At 36.2% G+C, this 9107-nt stretch overlaps 1 long non-coding RNA gene across 1 annotated transcript in view; it reads left to right on the top strand.

Moving 5' to 3' along the window:
• Positions 1 to 1978: 1978 nt before the first annotated feature.
• Positions 1979 to 9107, top strand: part of LOC134548235 (uncharacterized) — a 51688-nt gene continuing 44559 nt past the window's right edge. Inside the window, exon 1 of the long non-coding RNA XR_010079729.1 lies at positions 1979 to 2173. This is a non-coding gene — a long non-coding RNA (uncharacterized LOC134548235). The remainder of the gene's footprint in view (positions 2174 to 9107) is intronic.

Here is a 9107-nt window from a genome sequence, read left to right as displayed (position 1 = left end):
AAATGGGACAGTGACACTTTTTCTCTGCTGGAAAGATGTGTCAGGAAAGATCCTGACAGGCTGGTAGAGTGGTTAGTGAGTAGAGATTTATATTCAATTGAGCATATACTCCAAGGAGAAAAAAAATCCAATTTTATTGAAATAATAGGATATTTTGTTATTTAATTCAGTGAGACAGGCTGTCACTCCCATATCCTTGGGACATAAGAAAACTGACACGTGACACTGGGAGAGGTGTTCTTTTCTGACTGCATGTAGGGCTAGGATGGATGTCAAGATCAGGTAGGAGGCAAGGTGGAAGGAGGAGGGGTCGTTTTTTCAATAGTTTGGACTCTGAGATATGTGCTGTACCAAGCACCTACTCTACTGAATGGTGTATATATAGCTGGTTGCAAATGCTCTTTCTGCTGTAACCAACTGCTATGGCAGTGATACAGGATGTAATGTATGCTAGTTTCTCTGTGTAGGCTGTTCTCATGCAACTCTTTAGTATCAACCTGTGACTATTTGGTCCTCTAACTAGTGGGTGGGTGCTGAAGTCTTCCTCGTGGGGTATCTCATGCAAAAACTGCAGTTATTTTCTTCCTAATACTTTTGGTTTGCAGGTATGATGTGTACCTGAAATATTTGTCCTTGGTTTTGTAGCTTTTTTTGTGATGTATTTGTTGTGTCTTCCAGAAATGTCCAGTATTTTACCAGAATATTGAAAGAAGGAATAAGACATGACCTACTGTGTTTTATTTCTGGGAACATTCCTACATGACGCTTGTGTATCCTCAAGCCCACACTTAAAATGTAGATCAAAGAGTATTGCCAACATGTATTTTTCCTTGAGAGTTTTTTTCCAAATATGGAGTCATATTTGCTGCTCTGCCAGTATTCTTGCAGTGTCTGTTTTATATTTCTACACAATTCTTCTTGTTAAAAAGAGAAAGAAAAGCATAATGGCTAATGTCTGGCTAAAATGTGCAATTGAGAGTATTGGCTCTATTGTGATTTCAGATGGGTAAACGATAAATAGATATGCAAGGAGCATGCAGCAAGCGCTCTTGGGTATAGTGTTGCTATTCTCCCATTTCTGTTATGTTCAGATGACACTAAGATAGTCATGTAGAAATTGAGTGGTTGAGAAGTCTGCTCTCAAGCTATTTAATATGCAACAAACTGCTCAGAATCCTGCTACAGTGGGGATACAGATATATAGCTAGGCCTTGCACATTTGGTTCATAGTTTGTCAATAATATGTGATCAGTTAAACAGAGCAGAATGAATACATGAAATTATTTAATCATTTAGAAATCACAAAATTTGCTAAATAATAGGGTAAGGAATATTGAATTTGTGCAGCTTTTTGTCATAGCAGAACAGTTCATGCTAGCCTTTAATTTTCATTACTGGGTCAAGTTACAGTGTCAGGTCTAATTCATGGGCATTTATAAAGGGCACATTTTAACAATCTTCATTACGAAAAATGCTGTAATTTTTCCTGAAGGGTCATAAGATATTGCACAAAAAATGAAATAATCTTAGGCCACTGATTTGAAAAATGCTTTCTTTTTGGCATTCTTTACACCATAAGAGGGCAAAAGCCCAGTATCTGTGATGTTACTCAGTTTAGTATATTTCATCCTCTTCAAAAGGCTTCATCTCTCTGGACAACCCAAACCATTAATCTAGGGAAAAGAGTCAGCACTTAATAACAGAATGTTACTTTACTGGGCACTTAAACTGCGGCCAGGAACAGCAAATACACTCTGAATCAACCTGGTGCAGTGAAGTGGAATATAAATGTTGCAGAGCTTATCTGTAGAAGCATGTTGTCATTTCTCTGAGGTTTCTATCAAACTTTTAATCAAAACCATAGCTGAAGTTGGCCCACGTTACTGTGATCATTTTTGAATGTTCTGTACTGTTAAGTCTAGCACACAGATTTATAATGTTTGAACACTAGCACTTTTGCCAAGAGTCGCAAGAAAGTTGCAGGCTTCAGGCACACCTCATCAGCACATGTAATATATCTACTTCAGAAGCAGAGAGAAGTCCACTGGAGATGGCCACAAACGCACTCCAGTGGCGAGAGCCAATGATCCGATAAAGCTGCAAGATGACCTGGGAAATGCATAATTTTAATGAATAAGGAGGAATGTGTTCACAAAGACCAGCTGCAGATCAGGTAGGCTAAAGACCTGTATTCGCTCCTGTGAAAGTCAGTTTGGAAAACCTGTAGTTAGAGTTCAACACTAAATTGGCCTACAGATTGCCAGCATTGATTTAATACATTGCTTAGTGACGTGCTTTTTCTGCTCATTCACTTTTCTTGGCACATTGTGCCTCTTATCTTTCTTTCATACAGAGTTCTGTGGGAGTCATACCAAAATATATGAAGATAAGATCCATATATAGTCCATAATGCTTACTGCACATACCTGAAGCTCATGTTTCAAACTTCAGGTAGAAAGATCTTAGCATTGCCATAAGCTCAATTTTAGTTTAGCTTCCTGCTTTTTTGTCTTCAGTGCACATAAACAAGCTTTCTCATGTGTTCTGACAGCCCATGGAAACAGACATGTCTATAGGAAATTCTGGGGATTTTTGTCTGATATTGCATCTACTAGAATACCTGTTAATCTAGTGATTTCATATAGCACTAGATTTTATATAGAGACATCCAAAACCACACATATCTCATCTATCTTTGGATTATATTAGAAACACAGAAAAGAATACAACAGCCAAAATGAAAACCAGGAATGGTTTACCTAGTTTCATAGCTGGTACTTTTCTACAATGGTAATACCATAAAATGCTGTGAGTATCAAAAGAAAAAAGATATGTGTGCACATAATGCATAATGTTAGTGAAGTACTTAGTAAACCATACTAGTTAGTCATGCCCTCATTAAAAGTTTTGAGAAATACAGGTTCATCAAAAATGTATAAAATGCTGTAAAGTAAGGAAAGGATATACTAACATAGTCATGTATTGATAGTTATTTTTTCCAAGGAGAGCACTGCATGTTGTTTTGTTTTGCTAATGGAGTAGGTGTGAAGAATGAACTTCATATAAGGAGTGGCAGTGTAAAATGTGTATTTTGCTAGTGGTTTGACAATTTAGATGTTTGTTTCTAATGTTTAAAACTCAGAAAATAAAAAGGATATATTTATGGTGATTAGATGAAATATTGAATTAATTTTATGAGGCATGATAGATTAGGAAAACAAATTCATTTGGTTCTCCTTTTCCTAAACTTTATCTCATTGGGCACTGGTCTTAGAATAACTCAATTCTGTAGTCAATTTTCAAAATGTTTCCATTTGGTTTCATGATATTTGCCCAGTGTTTTAAAGGTAAATAGGCATTCAAGCACTCCAAATACTTTGCAGAGTTGAGACCATGATCAGGGCTTTCTGAGGCAGTCACATAGTCAGTGGGGGAAAAAATGACTCATTTTTATGAAGCATCCAAGTCCATTATCCTGTATGTAGCCAAGACCCCAAATTACCCTGATGTACTTGGCTGAGAACGTGATGAATGGGTTGGCTGGAGGAAGGAACTGGTAGCATTTGTAATTTCCATGAATCTCTGGGAGGTCCCTCCAAGGAAGTCTCAAGCAATAATTTGAAGACTCTTCACATGAAATAGTTCAGGATTATTATTTTTCTATCTTTTGAATGAAATTGCACAAGGTAATTTAGACAGTAGGAGCAGTAAATGAAAAAAATTAATTCTAAATGGAACTTTTTCCTGCTTCACACTTACTTCTTCCTATTTGATTCTTACCTGCTGCCTGTCACTCCTGCATCCAAATGACTTAATGTTTCATGCCTCTGTTTAACATTTGCCCTGTAAGTTAATAGAATTTGGAATTCAGAATAGTGGTGTCTACATCTAAATGATTGGGGGGGGGGTGGGCTTTCCAGGGTTCTGAGTGCTTGGTGAGACCCTGCCATGCACCAGCACACTCCAGGGTTTCTGGAGAAATAAAACCTAGGTGTTCTGGCTAGAAGTACTCTCCAGTGGCCACCCAAGCCAAGCTTTGCCCCTTAGCTGGGACAAAGCCATGGTCCATGCCATAATCCACTCAGTCTAGGTGCTGCCGTAATTGTCAAGTGCTAACTCCATACAAAACTGTCTGGAGGGAGATGCTTAGAAAGTGATCTAATCTTCAGTAGATCAGTATTTCTGTTAGCAGAAATACTATTTACATATTCAAAACAGAAGAGGTCATGCAGCTTACAAATATGTTTTGTGTTTATGTCACCCATTGAAAATCATTAGGTAGCACGGATCAGAGGATTACTTTCAGCTAAGCCAGAAATACAAGAGTCAGATGTTACAAATAAACTCCAATTTCAATTGATTGAATAATTATTTTATTCAGCCAGTTTTCTTTAGAAAATGGTTACATCAAATGGTTTGAAAACTGTTCCAGATGTTAGTTGTTGTTTTTCACTGGGAATGCATGAGCAAATGGAAGATCATTTGATTGATACCAGCATCATACATAAATATGACTCCATATTCTACCTTAATATATGTGACAAGCAATTTCACTCCTAGCAAAATTAAACCTAAGTGTCCTTTTTCCTAATTTAAACAAATACTCAGTTTTAATCCTGTTTGTAATCACAGAATATACTCCTGTGTCTCTTCCAGCAACAAGTACCTCTGTATATTTGAAGAAAGCTTTAATCTGATACAAGTTCATCCTTCCTGGTATCATTTATCTTAATGTCAGAGTTTACTGAAAGTCTTCAGTCAAAACTATTACGAACACACTGTTTTTTGATAGAATAACTCTTTTGTGAACCACTCTGCTTCCTATAGAAAAATGTTGACTCTTGGTTGAAATTGCCGGAAAACCAAAAGTGCTAGGTTGGATGTACTTTCTCCATTCTTCCCATTCCCACTTGCTTCTGTGTCCAGCTTCCTTGGTCAGATTACACTGCCTGTATAGCATGTAAATGCCTCTAAGAGCAGTGAGATTCAGTGGACTGTGAAGGCAGACAGGACAGAATATCAGAGCAAAACATTCGCAAACAATTGTTTTTCTTCCTTCTTCTCCTGGCTTTGAGATCTGTTACTGTGAAGCAATGATTTACAACAAGATCATGTTACTTCTTAACATATTCATCATACTTTTGACAGCTTAATAGGTTTCAATAGCACATTTTAAAATGCTGACAAACATTTCAAAATATGATTCCTGATATGTCATTAAAAATAATGCTATTCTGAGATACAGCACTTCCTTTAAAAACAAAACAAAGCAACACAAAACTTCAAACAACAATTCAACATGTTTTTAAGGGCTTAAAATAACGATTTTTTTTCATTGAGGTTTCACAAGCTCTGGAACAGTAAATAAAGCATGATTTCTAATGTCTTTCTGTGGCCTGTAAGAAAGTAGATACAATGAAACTGTAGTTTACACAGAGCAGTTGAAGAAGTGATAATTTATGAAGACCAGTGAGATCTATTGTCTAGATTTGCTCCCTAACAAACAAAAAATTCTGGATAAATCCTGACTACCTTGAATTTAGTGGGAATTTAATAACTGACTTCAACAGCTTGGACGTACTAGTAAATAAAAAAAGCTTGGGGCTCTTCTCTGCACCACTGCATTGCAATTGCCTGCTGGGACTATCTCCATGCCCCTCCCTGAGCCCTGCACAGGAGTGCTGGGATAGAGGAGGAACTGCCCCAGGACAAAGCCATGCCAAGGATTCTTCTGGAAACCAGCAGCACAAAGCATCATAGCCACAAACACTGAGGCTAGAAATTCACCTTCTCCTTCCAGTCTCTTTTAACTGAAGTCCCTTTTTTCTCTGTTCCTCCCATAATTTCAATATCTGAAAGATTAGATCATAAATATAGGCATCACCTGAGTTTTTACCAGTGCAGTTCAAAGGGATCAAGAACCTTTCCAGTGAAGCCTAAGATAGTTGAAAGCTGGATTTGACTGAATTCTCCACCCTCAAGATAAAAAAAAAAACAAAAAAACAAAAAAAACAAAAAAAAAACAAAAAAAAAACCAACACCGTAGAGTAATAAAATTTTAAGTGTCCCAAAAACTGTAAATGTTAAGCAACTATTTTATTTAATTATGTACCATATGCCACGTTTGGCACACATTAAAATCTGTAGGCTTTTTATGTGTTTCTTACTGCTCGGTAACTAGTACTTAGTTAAATATTTAATCTAAAACTCCTTAAATACAGAAGTGCCCTGCATGAATTTATAGTCTCCTGTCATGCAAGAAAGGAAGAGGTAAAAATCTGCAATTCTGTAAAGCTTTAGAGGGTAAAAAAAAAATCATATATAATGAATAGGAATCACCTTCCCTCTGGATCACTGAAACTTAGGTCATATGCTCCATCCAATTTGACAAAATTTTTACAAATTAAATTATACTGTAGTCCAAACAATGCATCTTCCTATCCACCATTTGAAATCTATTTGAAAGCAAATATTCAGTTCAACCTTTATGTATAAATACATGTTCTTTCAGGCTAGGGGGTCTAAAAATGTTTAGCTGTACGGCTTGTTAAATCAAATAAGAATTATTACAATTAATTTTTTTAGCCTTATTTAAAAATAAAATTGTTGCCAGAAGGAAGAATTTTAAACCACATTGAGACAGAAGTTCTGCCTTTTACGTGGAGATTGAAATTTCCTCTTTTAGGTTGCAATGCCATAAAAAAAAACTGGGGAAGAAGAATGGGACCAGAAGTATTTACTTAATGAAAATAATAATAAGATGAAGCAAAATACAAGCAAAGCCACAGTTTGCCTGAGTCTGAAGGACTTGAATTTAGAGCCTTCTCTACTCAACATTTCCTTATTAGTGACAGATTTTCATAGGACAGGTTTTCCCATAATTATGGGAAATGTTTCATTTTTATTTTGCCTCAGCAACCTGCATTTTTTTTTCTTGAAAGAGACTCTATTTGCAATATGGAAGCACATGGAAATAAAAGGGAGATTTTTTTCCTGAAAAATTAATAATCCAAACGAATATGTTAGTATTTGTGTGCCTTCCAAAGGTACAATGGAAAAGATGTCTCTCTTCCTCAATTTCTTTTCTGTTATTGTTATTTTTTAGGATGGATGAAAATTACAAAGCTTTGTTTTGTCAAAAAAGTCCTAAAGTCTTCCTCAACAATGGTTAACATATGGCATTATTTAATTTTTAGTCTCTCTGATCACCAGGAGCATTAAATCAAGCCATGATCTCAAGTCATCAAAGAGATAATGTACCATGAAAAGATGAAGTTAATTCAATTGCAATAACTTTATTAGCACTACATGGTACCCAGGTACAATAGAAGTTAATGAAGGCAATGAATAGTTGACATCTGTTCATGGAAAATAATTTAGCCCTAATTTAGTGTGAAGAGATAACTTCTGCACTGAAACATCAGCTGTTTTTGTTGCTGCCTAGTATACAAAATCAGCTTATTAGTTTGGCATAGATTTCTAATGAAACAGTTCTGACCTTCTATCAGATATGAGAATTGTGATTATGCAGAGGAAATAGTTGTTGTCCAAAAGTTTGGCATTCTTTGGCCATAACTTTTAAAATTGTGTAAGGTGTCTCTGAAGGACATTCAGCATTGATCAGCTACAGGGCTTAGAGCAGTGATGAACATTGTGTTCATCACTGGGAAAAAGGTCACTTGAAACTCAAAATTTGTTCCTAACCTGTTCATATTTTATTTCTGAATATCTCTTAGTTTTTCATTTGTATCCAGATTGCAAATAGATACTCATCTGCTGGGTAGCCTACTCACCAAGAAACTGTTGAAAGCTGAGGATTCAAAGTGTACTGACCTTGTGGCATAGAACATTTCCTTCTCATCTAGAAGAGTAAATACTCAATGCTTTTAACTGAGACTGTAATGAAACAGATAGAGTTTCCTGTTGCAGTTGGTTTCCTCTATGTTTTTTTAAAACTTTCTTGGAAGCTGTCTTCATGAGGCATTCCTCACAGTGAGCTGGTTTGTTAAACTATTTGTGCAAACCAAACATCTGAAGAAGCATTTTGCAAACATGAATCGAGCGGAAGCTGAGGGCTTAAGGCATATTTGAAAAAAAAGTATTATGTGCAAGTTATCTTCCCTTTTTTGTTTAGAATGTTCCACTATCGTCATAATTTCTGGAAGGAAAATGTCCAGGAAATATTTGAAGCTAGTTGCTTCATGTAAATTATCTTCTGATAGCTGGTAGTGGACAGTCCACTAGCATTATTTAATGTTTAGGAAACAGAGTGAAAGAACTCAACTAATGCAAAGTTCTGTAAGTCAAATACTTACTGGAGTTTAAGCATAATGAAGTATTTGCCAAAAGGTAGCAGTGAGAGGGAATCTGAAAGTGTGTCTAAAATTGCTCCTATAAGGCTCTGAGAAAATTTTTGTTAGGAAGACCTTTCCCTTCTGTAACAGCAAATGCATGAAAGACAGTGCATCAATATTTTGTCAATGGTATACGAGCTTCTTTGTGACCAAGTTAAGTGTTAGAGCTGCAGTTATTCACATTTAATGGTATCCTAAGGAAAAACACTCTTTACATTTTTTCTTTGAGCTTTACAGCAATCACTTTCTTATCCATTAATTCCTGAAGAGACATGAGCACTGCAGCTCTTACGAGTGACTGATGTAACAGGCTCAAGAGCCAGACAGGCATAAATCCCTTTTCTTAGATATCTTCTATGGGGCTGACAAACCTGCAGTCAGGAACACAACAGTACTGTTATGTTTAAAGCTGTGGATGAGCCTCAGCCTTTCTATTTAATGACATATTTCTTGTAAGCAAATATACAATGGAAACTGAGCTCTGTGTGTGTGTGGTTTTGTGTGTTTTAGTATTTAATGCAGCTGTTAAGCACCAGATTAATGTCTCTGTACAAACCTACTCAGTTAGCCAGGTCTGAGTAAATAATGTATTAAGTTGTATTCTGAGTCTCCTAATAAAGCACATTGAACCATTCCTCTTAATATTGCTGTTATGACCTAACATAAGAAAGAAGTGTTACTTTCTTCACAATAGGGAAGTCAAAGATTAACAGAGTCTCAAGTAGAATCTTTGTGAAAAGAACCAGGAACAAC

This window comes from Prinia subflava, chromosome 1 (genome assembly GCF_021018805.1).
Source record: "Prinia subflava isolate CZ2003 ecotype Zambia chromosome 1, Cam_Psub_1.2, whole genome shotgun sequence".
Lineage (NCBI taxonomy): Eukaryota > Metazoa > Chordata > Aves > Passeriformes > Cisticolidae > Prinia > Prinia subflava.
Note: the sequence above shows the minus strand (reverse complement) of the source record. Positions and strands in the feature narration are given on the sequence as shown.